This window comes from Bos taurus, chromosome 14, assembly GCF_002263795.3.
Source record: "Bos taurus isolate L1 Dominette 01449 registration number 42190680 breed Hereford chromosome 14, ARS-UCD2.0, whole genome shotgun sequence".
Taxonomy (NCBI): Eukaryota; Metazoa; Chordata; class Mammalia; order Artiodactyla; family Bovidae; genus Bos; species Bos taurus.
This window is the reverse complement of record NC_037341.1, coordinates 33,992,765-34,009,368: the sequence shown is the minus strand read 5'-3', so window position 1 is coordinate 34,009,368 and position 16,604 is coordinate 33,992,765. Positions and strand designations below refer to the sequence as shown.

General features: G+C 38.3%; 1 protein-coding gene across 14 annotated transcripts in view; it reads left to right on the top strand.

The window, feature by feature from the left end:
- Positions 1–16,604, top strand: part of NCOA2 (nuclear receptor coactivator 2) — a 285,109-nt gene that overhangs the window by 110,611 nt on the left and 157,894 nt on the right. For 4 of the 14 annotated variants that reach the window (XM_025001842.2, XM_025001843.2, XM_059874437.1 and 1 more), the window contains exon 3: positions 9,136–9,264. The exons of 9 other annotated variants lie outside the window; for them this stretch is intronic. The gene's annotated coding sequence lies outside the window, so the exon portion shown is untranslated. Of the gene's footprint in view, positions 1–4,253; positions 9,265–16,604 lie in introns of all 14 variants that reach the window. One more of the 14 variants, XM_059874432.1, reaches the window with a different exon arrangement.

The window sequence follows — 16,604 nt, the reverse complement described above, 5'->3', positions numbered from 1 at the left end:
TCTTTAAACCACAGTTTTAGCTGTGGTTTTGGTGCCAGTTAGATAAAATTCTAACATGAGCAGAAATCATACATTTGAAATTTTGTGGTCTTCACCTTAAAGGGTGGGTAGTCTGTTAGCTGTCAATATCACGGCATTGGAGCCCAGTTTTATTATACCTCCTTGAGAAGAGCAAAGGACTAAAAAGCATGGGTGTGATGAGCTGGGGTAAATTTCATCAGACAGATGAATGGGTGAGCTTGTAAAAGACTTTCCCGTGCTTATATGAATACCAAGACTTTGACTTCTTCACCTAAACTATGAAAGAATACCTTTGAAGAAACAGCTGTGTTGTAATTATTGAATTGGTGGCTTAAGTTAGAATAGAGAAAATCAAGCCTGGAGGAAACAGTTTACCTTGCAGTTTCTTTGAGTTCTTTGTCACTAAAAAGGCTGTTTGATCTAGATTTCTAATTCTTCCTTTTATATGGCAGTTTTATTACAGTCCAGACAATAAACTATTTGCTAGGTTATAAGATAAAGTTTGAAAACTGTATGGTGGTTACTGATTCTATTATATTTGAATGGAATGGAAATGGAAATTTCCTTTGACTTGAATTAAACATCTGTTAGACAAATTAAGTTGGTTTTATGAGTTTTACTTATATACAATAGTAGATTTTGTGCATGAACCCAGTAGAATCTTGATTTTAGATTTTCTCTGAAGCTAGATGCTTTGGAACATTAAAATTTTCCCCTAATGTAGAAGTTAGATGTTTATTGTTGTTACCCCTTCAGAATATTCCCAAAGTTTCATAAAATCTTAATTGTCCAACAGGTAAGTTATTACTTCTTTGAACTTGTTCACTGATATATTTATAAGTCAAGATCCATCTCAAACTTTTTCATTAAAGAGAAAATATTAAATCTTAGTCTTTGTAACATACTGCTGTTATCTTTTAAATATATTAAATATATTGTGATTTTAACATATCCTAAATTCCAGTTCATATTGCTCTAAACCATAATGTGTGCTCACTTTATTTATCTATTTCCCATCTTTTAATTTTTTCTTCCTTATTTCTAAAAGGAAGGAAAAAGACAAAACTTTTCTTCTTTGACACCACAGTGACTATCATCAAAATTGTTCAACGCCAGAGCCAAATGGTGTCTGCAGCATTGGCCACAATCCCCACGGATATTCTTCCCTGGTGGCTGTCCTCTGGCCCTAAGGGGTCCAGGAATGCCACACCAGGAGCTTTACGCTTACCTAATTGACCATCCTTGACCCTAGAGGCATTTGTTTATTATTATGTATTTATTTCCACAAATGTGGTATCTTTGGCTTATTATGGTACTTCTCCTTCAGTGTTTTTGTCGTTACTTTTACTGAGGTTACTGTTGATTAAAGGGTCCTGTTTCATACTAAATTTCAAGGGCCGATTATGAAAATAGCATACCTGATCATTTGTTTATATGCTACAATGAGGTTTCATGAGTTAAAGTTTTCACAGTGTTTTGAAGTAGAGATAAATATAGGTTACCTTGAGGGGTAGAGAGAAAAGAAAAAACAAACATTTACTATTATTGTTGGCAAGATATGGTTCTTGACCTTTGCATGTTTTGTATGAGTTTCAAATCTGGATAATTCTTTATGTCAGGAATTGAAGTATGTTCTAATCACGTCTAAATTCTCTTTGATTGAATTTGAGACTGAACCACTTTTGATTTTCAAAGCTTTCAAATGGGCCGTAATGTCTGTAGTGAAACAGAACTTGGTGTCTTTCAACTCACCTGCTTTTAATTGAATCTTGTAACAATTGCAGAGACATTTTGTGCTACCTTCTATGTTAGTTGAGGAAAATGATTCTTATCTCAGAAAAGGAAACTTGATTAACTGATCCCGTCAGATAGTACAAAATGAATTTCATCAGAAGTACTCGAAAGATGTGGATCAAGAATGTGAAGGAAATTGAGTTGGAAGCATCCTACTTCATTAGAATTTTTTTCATTATATAGAGCAACATGGTAGTGTTTTGTTTTTTTTTTCATCGTTTTGTTCATAGAACATTTTTAATATTACTGCTGCCCATATATGTGCATGTAACTTTTCTGTCAGTGTATCACTAGATAGATAAGTTTGTTTTATTTAAAAAGAGCATTACTATATTACCAAGGGATTTCCCTGGTGGCTCAGATGGTAAAGAATCTGCCTATAATTCGAGAGATCTGGATTTGATCCCTGGCTCGGGAAGATCCCCTGGAGAAGGGAATGGCAACCCACTCCAGTATTCTTGCCTGGAGAATTCCTTGGACAGAGAATCCTGCCAGACTACAGTCCATGGGGTCACAAAGAATCCGAGACGACTGAGTGACTTTCACTCACTCAGTAACTCATATTACCAAAGATTGATAATTATGAGGCGACCCCAAACAGGTAGAACGTAGGCCATGAACACAAATGAAGACTTAAGTGTTAAGTTATCTGTGTAATTAAATGTATAGTTTACTTATATTTGATGAAATGTCACAGTTACAGGCCATTCCACAATGTGATTTCATCACAGAGACATAAATGTGGAACCAGGTATTGTCAACACAGATCCTCTTTAAATCCTAGTGCAAATGTAATAGAAAGTTCTCGGAAGTAAAAGATCGTTTATGATTCCTCGCGTACATATTGTTCTCACCATGTGCCAGGTAGTGTTCTCTACGGTCTTCCTATAATAATCCACACACCGTCAGGTGAAGCCTAGGAAGTGGCTGCTGCTACCGTCTCTCTCTAGAGATGGGGGGAGAAGGCACTGGGAAGTCCAGCGACCTGTCCAGTGATGTGCGCCTAGACCAGCTAGCTAGCTAGATGCAGGATTGGGACTTCAGTCTGAAATTGGTAGTGTTTTGCCTATGAGAGTTTGTTCTCTTAAAAAATAAAGAACAAATAAACAGACCATTCAAACACACACAAAAGATAATAATTTCAAAATAAATAAAGTTTCAAGCTAACCTAAGTTTGGGGGAAAATGTGACAAGGCTTAGCATTTTATTGGCCGTCCCCCTCTCCCAGTTAGGCTCTGTGAGCCCACGGAGTTGCTAAATTGTATACAGTATCAGAAATGATTATCTGACATTAATTAATAAAGGGAAATGCAGGTCACAGAAATTATGTTAAGCTGTTCTTTGGCTTCAAATGAGGTTACACAGATAATTCATTCAGTGGGATTTAGATTTAGATGTTTTATTAACATGGGTTGTTTTGTCTGATGGATGGAAAAAGGGCTACCTCACTTTCTTTTTCAGTTCTTCTCTTTAAAAATAGGTTTTCTAGAAGAATCTTAAAAAGGCATATCCTAGACTTCCCATACTAAGAAATCCTAGGACCTTTTCACACAAAGAACAGAAAATGTTACATTCAAAACCAAATTTCAGTTGTTATTTAGAAAAAGTTATATTTCTAAGAGTGACTAGAGAGTTCTTTTAATTACTTGACAGCTTAATTTATATTGAAGTACAGTTTCTTGTTCATGTTGACTATGTTATATTTTAGATAAACATGATTTAAATGAACAGACGTGGCATTTACATTTTATGAAATGTTTAATAGTTAGGCTCCCCTTCCTCTCAGATTTCCTCCAGTATTTTCACACAGCTTCTCTGTAGGATCAGTGCAGAATGTTTTTAGGCACTTACGAGTTGTTGTGTTGTAATTCAGAGTATTCACCATAAATACAAAAGAGGTTTTAATTACCTACCACCTCAAATCGACTTTATTCACAGCTGAGTTTCCTTTTTCTTGCAAAGCTGTTTTTTAAGCAAATACAGAATAATTTAATTAATACTGTGACATAGGCTTTAATGTTTTGATAATTCATACTATTTCTTAAAGCACTGGTGAAATCTGCCTCTCAGATTTCTTTCTGAGTCCTTATCTCTATTGTAACTCATGGTTGTTTGTTGCCTCTTAACATTTTTTGTTTTATATGCCCTCCAATAATGGCTTGACCACATCTTTAAAAAATAAAGTGTAGAAATATTTTTATAAATCAGAATATAAAGGAGTTTTAAGAAGGAAACTTTTCTTACATACCTACATTCTGCTAGTTCTTAAGGTATACCTTATTCCATCAAATTTGTACTCCCCTCAGCTTGGATTATCTACATTTTATCTTGGAAATTTCTGAGACTCATGGAGTTTAATCAGTGTCATATAAGAGGGCAGGTTGCTCTAGAATATGAAGCTAGGACTATATATTCCTCAACTCTGTCCTCTTTCGTAGATCGAGTCGCCTCCTTTAGTGATGCAAATGGAACTTCTTGATCAGGTGAATCTCTGACTTGTTTTTCATTCCCTGGCCAACTGGTGGTGTTTTCCAAATTAGTCTGTTTTCATTTTGGAGCAGTTATTGTGCCCAGAGTAAAATAGGAACGTTTTAGGTTTCAGAAGCAAAATATATGGCCTTTGTCCCACCCACATCTTTTATGTAAGAAGAGAAATGGAGAACAAATGTTAAGTTACATAAATGGGATTACAAAACAATGTAACCACACATACAGAATAAGGTATTGTAGCAGGTGTACGGGGTGGGAAGGTGAGGGACACTGGGCCCCATGGCGGTCCCTCTGCACACTCTTGACCTGTGGCTATCTTGCTGTGACATCTACTACTCTGCTGTGTTTTGTGGATCATTACAATGGGAGTAGCTAGAAATGAAAGAGAAACACAGGGTGTCTTGTGGATGGGACTCAATTGCCACAAAGACAGAAAAACAACTGCTGGTTACATCTGAGCTGAAAGTGTCCTGAGAATGCAGAATGGTGACTACTGCACTCCACGCCCAGTCCAACTAGATTATCAATTTTCCTGCTTTTATTGATCAGGAAGAAGCCGTAACATGTGGGTTTATCCTAAGTTCTGAGTAGATTCTTAGATTTTAATTTACCTACTAGAGGTTAATATATTATATCTGATAGATTCTCTAATTGAAGTATACTACCTCATGTTGAAGAGGTTTTAAGAAATGGTTAATGGTTACTGCTTTAATATAAGAATATCATCTACATTTTTAAGGGTAGTCAGTTGCAGGTGCCTTGGACACAGAGAAAAGATGCAGGATTATTGAAGTAAAACCTACCTTGAGGACACTTTATTTCTTTTTTTTTTCTTTTTAAATTTTTATTAATTTTTTTTTAACATCAAAAACATTTTGTATTGGGGAATAGCCAGTTAACAGTGTTGTGGTAGTTACAGGTGAACAGTGAAGGGACTCAGCCATACATATACAGGTATCCATTCTCCCCCAAACCCTGTTCCCATCCAGGCTGGCACATAACATTGAGCAGAGTTCCATGTGCTATGTAATAGGTCTTTGTTGGTTATCCATTTGAAATATAGCAGTGAGTACATGACCATTGCAAAGTCCCTAACTGTCCCTTCCCCCGGGCAACCATAAGTTTGTTGTCTAAGTCTGTGAGTCTCTCTCTGTTTTGTAAGTAAGTTCATTTGTATAATTTCTTTTTAGATTTCACGTATAAGGGATGTCATATATTTCTCCTTCTCCTTGTCTGACTTACTTCACTCAGTATGATACTCTCTAGGTAATTTGGAAAACTCAGCAGTGGCCACAGGACTGGAAAAGGTCAGTTTTCATTCCAATCCCAAAGAAAGGCAATGCCAAAGAATGCTCAAACTACTGCACAATTGCACTCATCTCACACGCTAGTAAAGTAATGCTCAAAATTCCCCAAGCCAGGCTTCGGCAATACGTGAACCGTGAACTTCCAGATGTTCAAGCTGGTTTTAGAAAAGGCAGAGAGAGGAACAGAGATCAAATTGCCAACATCTGCTGGATCATCGAAAAAGCAAGTTTCAGAAAAACATCTATTTCTGCTTTATTGACTATGCCAAAGCCTTTGACTGTATGGATCACAATAAACTGTGGAAAATTCTGAAGGAGATGGAAATACCAGACCACCTGACCTGCCTCTTGAGAAACCTGTATGCAGGTCAGGAAGCAACAGTTAGAACTGGACACGGAACAACAGACTGGTTCCAAATAGGAAAAGGAGTACGTCAAGGCTGTATATTGTCATCCTGCTTATTTAACTTATATGCAGAGTATATAATGAGAAACGCTGGGCTGGATGAAGTACAAACTGGAATCAAGATTGCCAGAAGAAATATCAATAACCTCAGATATGCAGATGACACCACCTTTATGGCAGAAAGCAAAGAAGAACTAAAGAGTCTCTTAATGAAAGTGAAAGAAGAGAGTGAAAAAGTTGGCTTAAAGCTCAACATTCAGAAAACGAAGATAATGGCATCCGGTACCATCACTTCATGGCAAATAGATGGGGAAACAGTGGAAACAGTGACAGACTTTATTTTTCTGGGTTCCAAAATCACTGCAGATGGTGATTGCAGCCATGAAATTAAAAGACACTCCTTGGAAGGAAAGTTATGACCAACCTAGACAGCATATTAAAAAGCAGAGACATCACTTTGCCAACAAAGGTCCGTCCGTCTAGTGAAGGCTGTGGTTTTTCCAGTGGTCATGTATGGATGTGAGAATTGGACTATAAAGAAAGCTGAGCACCAAAGAATTGATGCTTTTGAACTGTGGTGTTGGAGAAGACTCTTGAGAGTTCCTTGGACTGCAAGGAGATCCAACCAGTCCATCCTAAAGGAGATCAGTCCTGGGTATTCATTGGAAGGACTGATGTTGAAGCTGAAACTCCAATACTTTAGCCACCTGATGTGAAGAGCTGACTCATTTGAAAGGACCCTGATGCTGGGAAAGATTGAGGGCAGGAGGAGAAGGGGACAACAGAGGATGAGATGGTTGGATGGAGTCACCGACTCAATGGACATGGGTTTGGGTAGACTTCGGGAGTTGGTGATGGACAGGGAGGCCTGGCATGCTGTGGTTCATGGGGTCTCAAAGAGTCGGACACAACTGCGTGACTGAACTGAACTGAGTGAGGTACATCCATGTTGCTGCAAATGGCATTATTTCATTCTTATTAATGGCTGAGCAATATTCCATTGTATATATGTACCCCATCTTCTTTATCCATTCCTCTGTTGATGGACATTTAGGTTACTTCCATGTCTTGGCTGTTGTAGACAGTGCTGCAGTGAACATTGGGGTGCATGTATCTTTTCAGGGAGGGCTCTTTATTGTTAATATCAACTTGAGTCTAATCTATTCTTCCTATTCACATTCCATCTCCCTGCCCCCCTAAGACATCTCTTCTTTCTCTACTGTGTGGTTTTGTCATATTGAGCATATTCACGTAATGCAGTTAGAACAATGCCTAGCACTTAGAACATTGCTTTTTAAAAATTAGCTTTGCTCTTCCTCCTTTTCTTCCTTTTCCTCATGGTCGGCTTCTATTCCTCATTTCTCTGATTCCTGTTCTAGTCTAGGTTGAGTTACATTTCTGAAAATTTCAGATCAGCATCTCAACAGCAGTTCCCAGTTGAGCTCTACCTATTGTCCAGACCATAGACTCTACCCTTTCTCTCCTTTTTTGCCTCCTGATGTTTCCTATCTATTTTAAGCCTTAAAAGTCTTAACTTATACTGCAGCAGGGAAAGAGGCAAGCCTTCTTTCCTGAGCAGGAGCCCAGTAATCAGTTGAAATCATCTTTAATAGTGCGTGCACACACACACACTTTCATACATACATACAATCACTTAAGAAATGAAACTCACAAGGTAACCACAAATGATCTGACAAGGCACTGAGTAACAAAGTAGAGATAGGCGAGAGTGGGCCAGAGAGTTGAGGTTCCCTCCCCTTTATATTTTTTCCTTTCTAGCCTAGTAAGAAGAAATAAATATGATGAGAGCTAGAAACCTTTTAAGAAATGACGGGTTAGCACCTAAAAAGTCAATTTCCTAGGATTTGTCCCTCTTGAAAATCACTGAGTATTTTTACTAAAATGTCTTTTCTTAAATGTTTTCATTGTGATTACTTCCTCACTTCCTCTTACTTACACCTTGTAAAGTCCCCTCCTAGGGGGAGAAGAAAGAAATGAAAGAAAGAGAAGGGCATTTATTCTTAAAATTTCTTCCCAACTAGAGCTTTGCACAAATTGTTAGTTTGGGAGCACAGAGTCCTAGAGGTTCTGAGGAATAAAAAGCAGTGATTAAGCATGTTACCTTTAGACTCCCAACAGGTAGTCATGTGAATATTCCATCACATTTCCAGTGTACGCTGCCTTTGTCAAGAGTTGTTGTCATTGTTGGTAGGCATCTACTAAGGAAATGAGAGAGTGATTTTTTTAAAAGGAGGGGCTCTCTGTCACTCATTTATTCCAAAGGAGTACTTTGTGAACATTTATATTTCTAAATTTGTGAGAGTAAACTTGTGAGAAAGAGGGAGAAAATTTGCTCAAAATATCACCAAATGAAACACCAAATGAAATATGCTATGGCATATTCAAAACTGCTGTTTTAGCAGTGTTGTCTTTAATTTAGAATATTTGCCAGGTAGATTACATAAAGACTTTAGCACTTTTTTTGTTTCTTTTGTAACTGATTGCTCTAGCAGTGGCATAGCAAATAAAAAACTTAAGCCCCAGTCCTCAGCTGTGTGTCTTACATTAGGAAAGGCAGGACTAAAACAGACTTGCAGAAGAGCCAGTGGGCAGTTCATCAGAGTGGCCCCAGCCCGTGGCTGTGAGACCTTGGCTATGCTGTTTCTTTTTCCTGGACTCAATACATCAGAATCTGTTAGATTACAAAGAGAAGTCCATTGTGACCCTGCAGTTAATCTTAAAAAAGCAAAACCCACGAATGACCATTTAAAATGCACAGCATTTGGGCGTTACAAATGCTTTGGGCTTGGAGGAAATGAAATGTGCAGTGTAAGTGCCGCTGCATGCCTTCTCTGTGTCCGACTCCTTGTGGCTCTGTGGACTGTAGCCCGCCAGGCTCCTCTGTTCATGTGATTCTCCAGGCAAGAGTACTGGAGTGGGTTACCAATTCCTGCCCCGGGGATCGAACCTACGTCTCTTGCATCTCCTGCATTGGCAAGCGGATTCTTTACCACTGGACTGCTGGGAAAGCCATAGAGTAAGTAGCGTATCCCTAAAGCAATGATTCTAGTATCTGGCATAGTGTAAATTCCCCACTCGTTTTCTGTCTCTTGCCAGGAACATCTCTGGAAGTCTTTTCTCGGTTTTAATGGATAATCTCGATTAGTAAGGTAACAGTTAGCATTGGGGCACAACAGGCATTCACCAGAGGAGGAGCAGTGTGGAGTTGAGCCTGCAAGCCGGAGGGTGAGCTCTGCCTTTCCCTACTTCTTTTCTCAGTGCCTTGCCATGCTAGGGGGGCCTTCTGGGGTGAAAATGAAAATCCAATATGAAGTGAACTCAGTGTACACACAGAAAATGAGTGTATTAGCATTTTAGAAAAATGGGACCTGTGGTCACTTTGAATGGCACAGTACATCAGAAGTGGATCCTGTCACTTGGATTCAACATAATACCAGACTCAGCACTAGCCAGCTGACACTGTCATCCCTGATTTTGAAAGAATCTTGTCATTTATACAAGGGAGATTTTACAGTTGGGGAAAAAACAAATCCAGTGACCTGCCTAATTTCATAGGAATTACTTGGTAGTACAGATGCAGTTCAGTGAAGAGTTCTCTTGCCCATCCAGCCCCCTTTTTTGATAAGTGCTTTTGTATTAGTAGATGTGTGCATATCTTTCTTAACCTTTATAATCAATCTGTATACATCTAGTTGGGTATCCTGAACTGAGATTAACGTGAGCCCCATGCTGAGATGCTGAAATTAATAATAATATTTTTCTTGTACATTGGTCTTGAGTCTCCTAAAAAGAAGTTAGAAAATAACACATGCGTTTACACACTGAAGAATTTGTGGGGGCCCAGAGACCTTCCGTGTTTGTTATCTCCTACCCCTTATGGAGTTCCATTCTTTTGTATTGGTACCTAGTATTCAGAGTGGTAGTCCTAAGGAGCACAAGGTCTTAAATCACAGAGGAAGAGGAAATTATCTTTAGATTGTCATATTTACTAAAATAGGACATTATGGTCATACGTTTTAGGAGGTCTTTGAATAATAAACAATGAACCAGGTTTATCATCTCAGGAGCAGGCTGATGGTGGTTTTGTCATATACTTGCCATTTTGCAGACGTGAAAACCTAGAATTCTGAAGCTCAATGCTTTTTCTAAACAGACACCGTGAGTTAAGTAGCTATGAATACACCTGCTGTGTGGTATCATCAGGACTCTGGGGTTCGTCTCCCTTTGCTGGGAGGCCTCTAATTCTGTTCAGTATTGTTCCGTTGGTCGCTACTACCCGAGAAAATTCAGCAGGGCGATGAATTTTCTAGTTCAGAGTCTTTTCTGGGAATATTCTCCCATCACTTGCAATTCCCCTACCTTTTCCCCTCATCTATGGCACACATGTTTTCCGTATTACTAACCGCTTCTGCTTTGTGAATGGCAGAGGGATTTTAGTCACTGCAGAAGCATCTTCACACCTGGGGTTCCTAATATACTCACGATGCTTCATGAGCCTTTTCCTCAGGAGCATCCACAGTCGGGCTGCCTGATAACGTGTGCCCCTCGTCCCCCCGCCTCGTGCCCCCAGAAGATAGCTATACCTGGTGTGACATTGCTCCTACTCAGCCCGCACTGACCTTCACCCTTGATATTTTTACTTGCAGTGGGAAGTCACCAACGGTGTAAGGCAAAGCTGCTCTTTAGAGAAAGGGGCCTGGTGGTAAAGGATAGGATGAACTCCTGTGAGGAAGAACTGAAACTTGGTCAGGAAAAGCTCCAAGGGCATACAGGCAGGTGCCTGCACCCAAGTCCAGTTTTTTGATTCTTCATACTTTTCTTTCTCCTGTAGTCCATATGAGTCACTGAGGACACAGTAAGTCTTAATTTCCATATTTCACCCTATCTTTTAAGAAAAGAAATGTAGTTCAGATGAATAACCAATTTGGATTCATGAACACCTGCTGAACTGGCTCTGCCCTTCTTAATTCATCCATAGGAAGTAGTTGGTGGACTGTGTGTAAAATTCAGTATTTCTACATCTTACATGAAATGAGGAAGAATTCTACATAACCATACCTGATCCTTTAGTTGCATCAAGTTGATTCCCTGGAAAATAAATGAATTTTGATTTACCTGTAGTTTTGTGTCAGTTAAAAAAAAAAAGTGTCCAGGACTTTAAAGTAAGTAACCTGAATTCCTACTGAATTGTGGTCCGCTCTCAGATGGTCTAATTCTGGTGCCGGCTTTTATCATCCTGAAAGCTTCAGGTGTCCCAGTTTCCAGGGGGCTTAGGCTTCTGCCCGGCTCTGGGAACCTTCTTGCTTTGTTTCACCCACCAAAGGAAGCAGTTGGAGTCCAGCTCTGTTACTAGGAATCTTGCCTTCCACTAGGGTATCCCTAAGCGGAGGGCATATTCTTTGCCTAGGCTTTCAACTATACTAATGTTTAGTTTATAGAGTGTAAAATGGCACCAGCAATGAAAAATAAGTATAGTCATTTATTTTGCTGCCTAATTAGAGACTAACACAGGTAGATGGTTCTGTGTAGCCCTGGAATCTTTGGGCCATCCAAAAGACACTCAGACTAGTATGAGCCATACTGGAGTTTATTTTCTCACATATCTGGGAAGTCCAAGGCCACAGCCAGCTCTGGGCACATCTGGATGGGAGATTTATATGATGTCATCCAGAAACTTCTCTCTTTCCTTTGTCTCCACTTTCGTTCTGTGTTGGTTTCTTTTTTCAATTACGACCTTATGTGATGGCAGAGAAGGCCCTTGGCAGCTCTGGCCTTCATCACTTTAACAGCCAGCATTCCCCTTTAAAGAGAATGTTTCTTTCCTGATAGCGTCCTATGACCTGATGGTGGAGGGTTACTTGCTTCAACTTGAGAGAGACTAGGCCAAGATTAAGGTTTGTTGTTTTATGGGATTTTTTCACTCATCTTTTTTCAAGCCCAAGCCTCAAAAAGTCCTACTTACTCATCAGAATTATTGAATATGCCAGTAAGTCACATTCTCTCGTCACAACCACAAATATGTGTTGAGAATCCACTCTATGCCATTCACTGGACTAGATCCACTAACTACAGGGGCTTCCTTGGTGGCTCAGTCAATAAAGCATCCACCTGCAGTACAGGAGACCTGGGTTCGATCCCTGGGGTGGGAAGATCCCCTAGAGAAGGACATGGCAACCCACTCCAGTATTCTTGGCCTGGGAAATCCCATGGCAGAGGAGTCTGGCGGGCTATAGTCCAGGAGGCCTCAAGAATCAGACACAACTTAGCAACTAAACCACCACACCACTAACTGTGAGAAAAATCACAAATTTTTCTCATTCAGAGTTTATATTATCACAGAAATGATGGCTATAAGAAGGTGGAGTATAAACAGTTCTGTAACTTAGGGAAGCACCCATGGGGACATGGGGGCAGTTCCAGGCAGAGAGGGCAGCCTGTATAAAGGTCCAGTGGGGAGAGAGGGTAATTACCGGATAATTTCTTATAGATGCCACAGACATAGTCAGAGGTCAGGACCGCAGAGGTTGTTGAGGCCAGATCATCTGAGAGTCTGTTCCTTAGAAAGGCATTTTTACTTTCATCTTAAATGCCTTGGGGAGCTATTGAAGGGTTTGATGCAGGAAAATGGACTGAGGAAATTTGTATTCTGGAACGAATACTCTGGTCTGGAGGACAGCACTGGAGGCTGAGCCACATTTATGCCATTGAAGTAATCCAGGTGAGATGATGAGGGGAGCACAGAGTTGGTGGCAGAGCCGATGGCTTATATAATGCAGAGCTGAGCAGTAGTAAAGCAGTTTGGTTGCTGTGTGTTGTTGTTTAGTTGCTAAGTCATGTCCAACTCTTTCGCAACCCCATCGACTGCAGCCCCCCAGGCTCCTCTGTCTGTGGGATTTCCCGGGCAAGAATACTGGAGTGGGTTGCCATTTCCTTCACCAGGGGATCTTCCTGACCCAGGGATCAAACCCATGTGGGAAGGTGGTAATTGAAGACTCAGGGGTAGAGGACTCATTTCAGGTCCTACAGATGACCTGACTTTGTCTTCTTTGGATATCCAGGGTCCCTGTGATCTATCTCCATTCTGCTATTAGCAAAAACTGATTAGTAGATTTTCTGTATTTATAAAAATATGAACATGAGAATGCTCATAACAACCTTATTCATAACTGTCATAAAGTGAAAACAATCCAAATGTCTATCAGCAAGATAAATAAAATGTGGTGTAGTCACACTATAGACTATTATTTAGCAATAAAAAGAAGTACTGGTACATGCTACAGAATGGATTAGCCTTGAAGACATTATGTTTGGTGAAAGAAGCTGGTAATAATAGGCCACATATTGTACAGAATAGGCAAACTGGTAGAAATAGAAAGGTTAGTGGTTGCCAGGAACTGGGCTGTGGTTGGAGAAATTTAGAGAGGTTGCTAATGAGGTTTCTTTGAAGAGTGATAAAAATGTACTAAAAGTGATGGAGCTGTTAATTATACAATTTTATGAATGTATTGAAAACCACAGAATTGTACAAATTAATACCATTTGAATTGTATAATATGTGAATATCTGAGTAAAGTTATTATTAAAAGTATGAATATGGGAGTAAAGTCACCCTTAATTTATCTAGAAAACAGAAGACCAGCTGGTAGAAACAGGCATATAAAATACATCAAGAAATGAACAATGAGAAGATAGCATAAAACTGGAGAAAAAGCCCTTAAATGTGTAGCAACAGGAGAATGGATAAAGTATGATATATTCATAAAAAAGAAATGACAGTAAAATCCTGCTGATTAACAAATGCATGTAAAATATTAATAACTTAAGATGCGACCTAAAATTAGCATTTGTAGAGCATTTAGTATAGGAGTAAAATATCTTAACTCTCTAACCTTTAAAACTACTATTAATATATTACAAAAGTACACTCTTCAACAAGGATATGAGACAATATAAATATAGTTTAGAAAGAATTTATTTTAACACGCAGAGATTTGGACTTGTTTAAAATACTTTCAGGGTCAGTTTCATTTAACTGAAAAGCTTTAGCATCTTGGGCATCTTCAAAGGCGAATCCTTAAACATCTCATGTAACTTTTGTTTTTTTTGAAAAGGAAAGATAATTACTTGGGACCAAAAAAAAAAAAAAAGGCAAGAGATGATGATGATGATGCAGAGCAAAAATGTAGAGTGATAGAAAATGAAAAAAAGCAAAAGTGAAGTCACTCAGTCGTGTCCAACTCTTTGCGACCCCATGGACTGTAGCCTAACAGGCTTCTCCATCCATGGGATTTTCCAGGCAAAAGTACTGGAGTGGGTTGCCATTTCCTCTCCAGGGGATCTTCCTGACCCAAGGATTGAACCCAGGTCTCCCGCATTGTAGGCAGATGCTTTATGGTCTGAGCCACCAGGGAAAGCATGCTCTAATTAGGAAGATATATAGAATTACAGATCAGGGTATAGTGTTTCGTCTCTTAGGTGACTTCTGTCAGTTACACTTTATTGCAAAAATATTCTGCAAACCATTTTGGCTCTTTTGTCTCATTTTGTTTTTATATGATTGCTGAACTAATCAGGGGGAAAAAAACAATGAAGTCTTTTAAAGAAAACAAGGAAATGAGAATTTATAGGGAATTTCCCATGGTTGGGATTGGGGAATAAGTGTGGAGTTGGAGAAACTCTGTAAGGTCTGCCTGGAAAGAATCTTAGAAATTCTTTTAATACAAGGTATTTTCGCTTTAGTATATTTATACTTTATCATTTTGTTATTGATTCTAAAAATATTTTACTTGTAAAATGACACAGAAAAATATTAGGAAAAATGTCATGATACAGAATGAAGAATTATCAGAAAATTTAAAATACCATGTATCTGTTGATGATGTCTGTATTTTTAAAAGGTCTGCACGTCAGAACTTTAGAGAATTGTTTTGAAAATTGTAAGGGTACCTACATTTAAAATTTGGCACTCAGAAAGCTTTGCTGCAATATTTTTGAATTTGTTTCTAAAATCCCCTCAATTTGCTATTCTTTAATGTTAATCTTTTTCCCCTTACGAGCAAGTCCCTCATCTTAAGAGGCTGGAGGATTTATTTGTGTTTCCTGAGAATTTCCTTTCCTTATCTTTTTAATTGCAGTGTTGTTATGGGTCCTGTCCCAGATTTCTTTCTTAATTTTTCTCTCTTTCCATTTAATTTAGGCATATCCATTTCACATTAGTATCGTGCCTCTTTTTATCTTGGAGGAAGCAGTTGGAATTCTCTGTGTGTATTGTAAAATTCTCCTATCTAAGTTAATGGCCAACATTGAAATATGTCTGTAATAATTAGGGAATCATTAACAGAAAGAGGAACAATTCTAGATTTTTTTTTTTTTTTCAGAAGTGTTTTGAGTCAGGATTTTACATTATGTTTAAGTTGACAAAAAGCTCTTTGCCAAATTTAATGTTACTTTGAGCAGAGTGAGCTTATTTTTTGGCCAGAATATTTCAGCCACACTGTCAGCTACACAGGCTTGATGATTTTCAAAGGTGTTCTTATTTAAGTATAAGAACCACCATCTATCTATCTATCAATCTAAATAGGATTTTTGTCACAAGTTTCTAAAAATTAGAGAACATGTATTCTACTGTTTGGTCATGTTAGTTCTCTGCAAGAATTGTCAATTAGAGTCTAATTCTTTGTGTTGGTGTTCTAATTAATTGGGAAAAGGAAATTTGCTTTGAAGTCTGTGTGAAAGCCTTTGCTAATTAGAAACATTAATTCAAAATTTCTTTCATATTTTCTTCACTAAACTTGTTCCTCTTCAGTCAGCTCGGATTTTTTGTTTTTAAGATTAGAGTAATACTACATTGATTTAACTCATTTTAATATATCAGATTCCTAGTAAAATAGTTTAGATAGGAGTTGATCATATGTACTGCCAAATTATTCAGTTTAAAAATAGGACTCAGGGTTTTTAAATTTTAAATACTAAATTCTCCTTATATATTGAAAATAGAAGTCAGATTTGCATGATTTTATATAATATTTTTAGGTCTACAATTCTTTTAGATGGTAAACTGCAGCTGTATGTTGTTGCTCTCTTATTTCTTTTTAAAGACTATATTTTACCCTTTGATGTTTTCGCGTTACTCCTACTGAATTTATAGTGATGATTTCAATTTACTGGGAATTTCCTGTGATTAATTAAGGATAGAGTTTGGCAAGTGAAATTTGATAACTGTAATGGAGAGAAATAGACCCAAAGTGAGAGAATTTTAGAAAGTGGTATATTTGGCCTTTTTTTGAATTTTGGAGTGGTTGCTAATTTAAAATCATCAGAACTACAGATCAGCCTACTGGTTTGGTGAAAGGGCCTTTTTATTAGCCATGTATGGGCTCCGTATATGCAGATGTTTTAATGTGTTTAATTGTACTGTAGATCTGTTTGGTCTAACTCACTGTGACAGTTCTGCAGTCCTGAGTCCCAGTCGTGGAAGACAGAGCATCAGTGTTTCTCTTGTGAACATTACAGGTGAAATGAGTGGAAATTAGTGAGCATCTTGAATATAAGTAGAGTTCACTTAG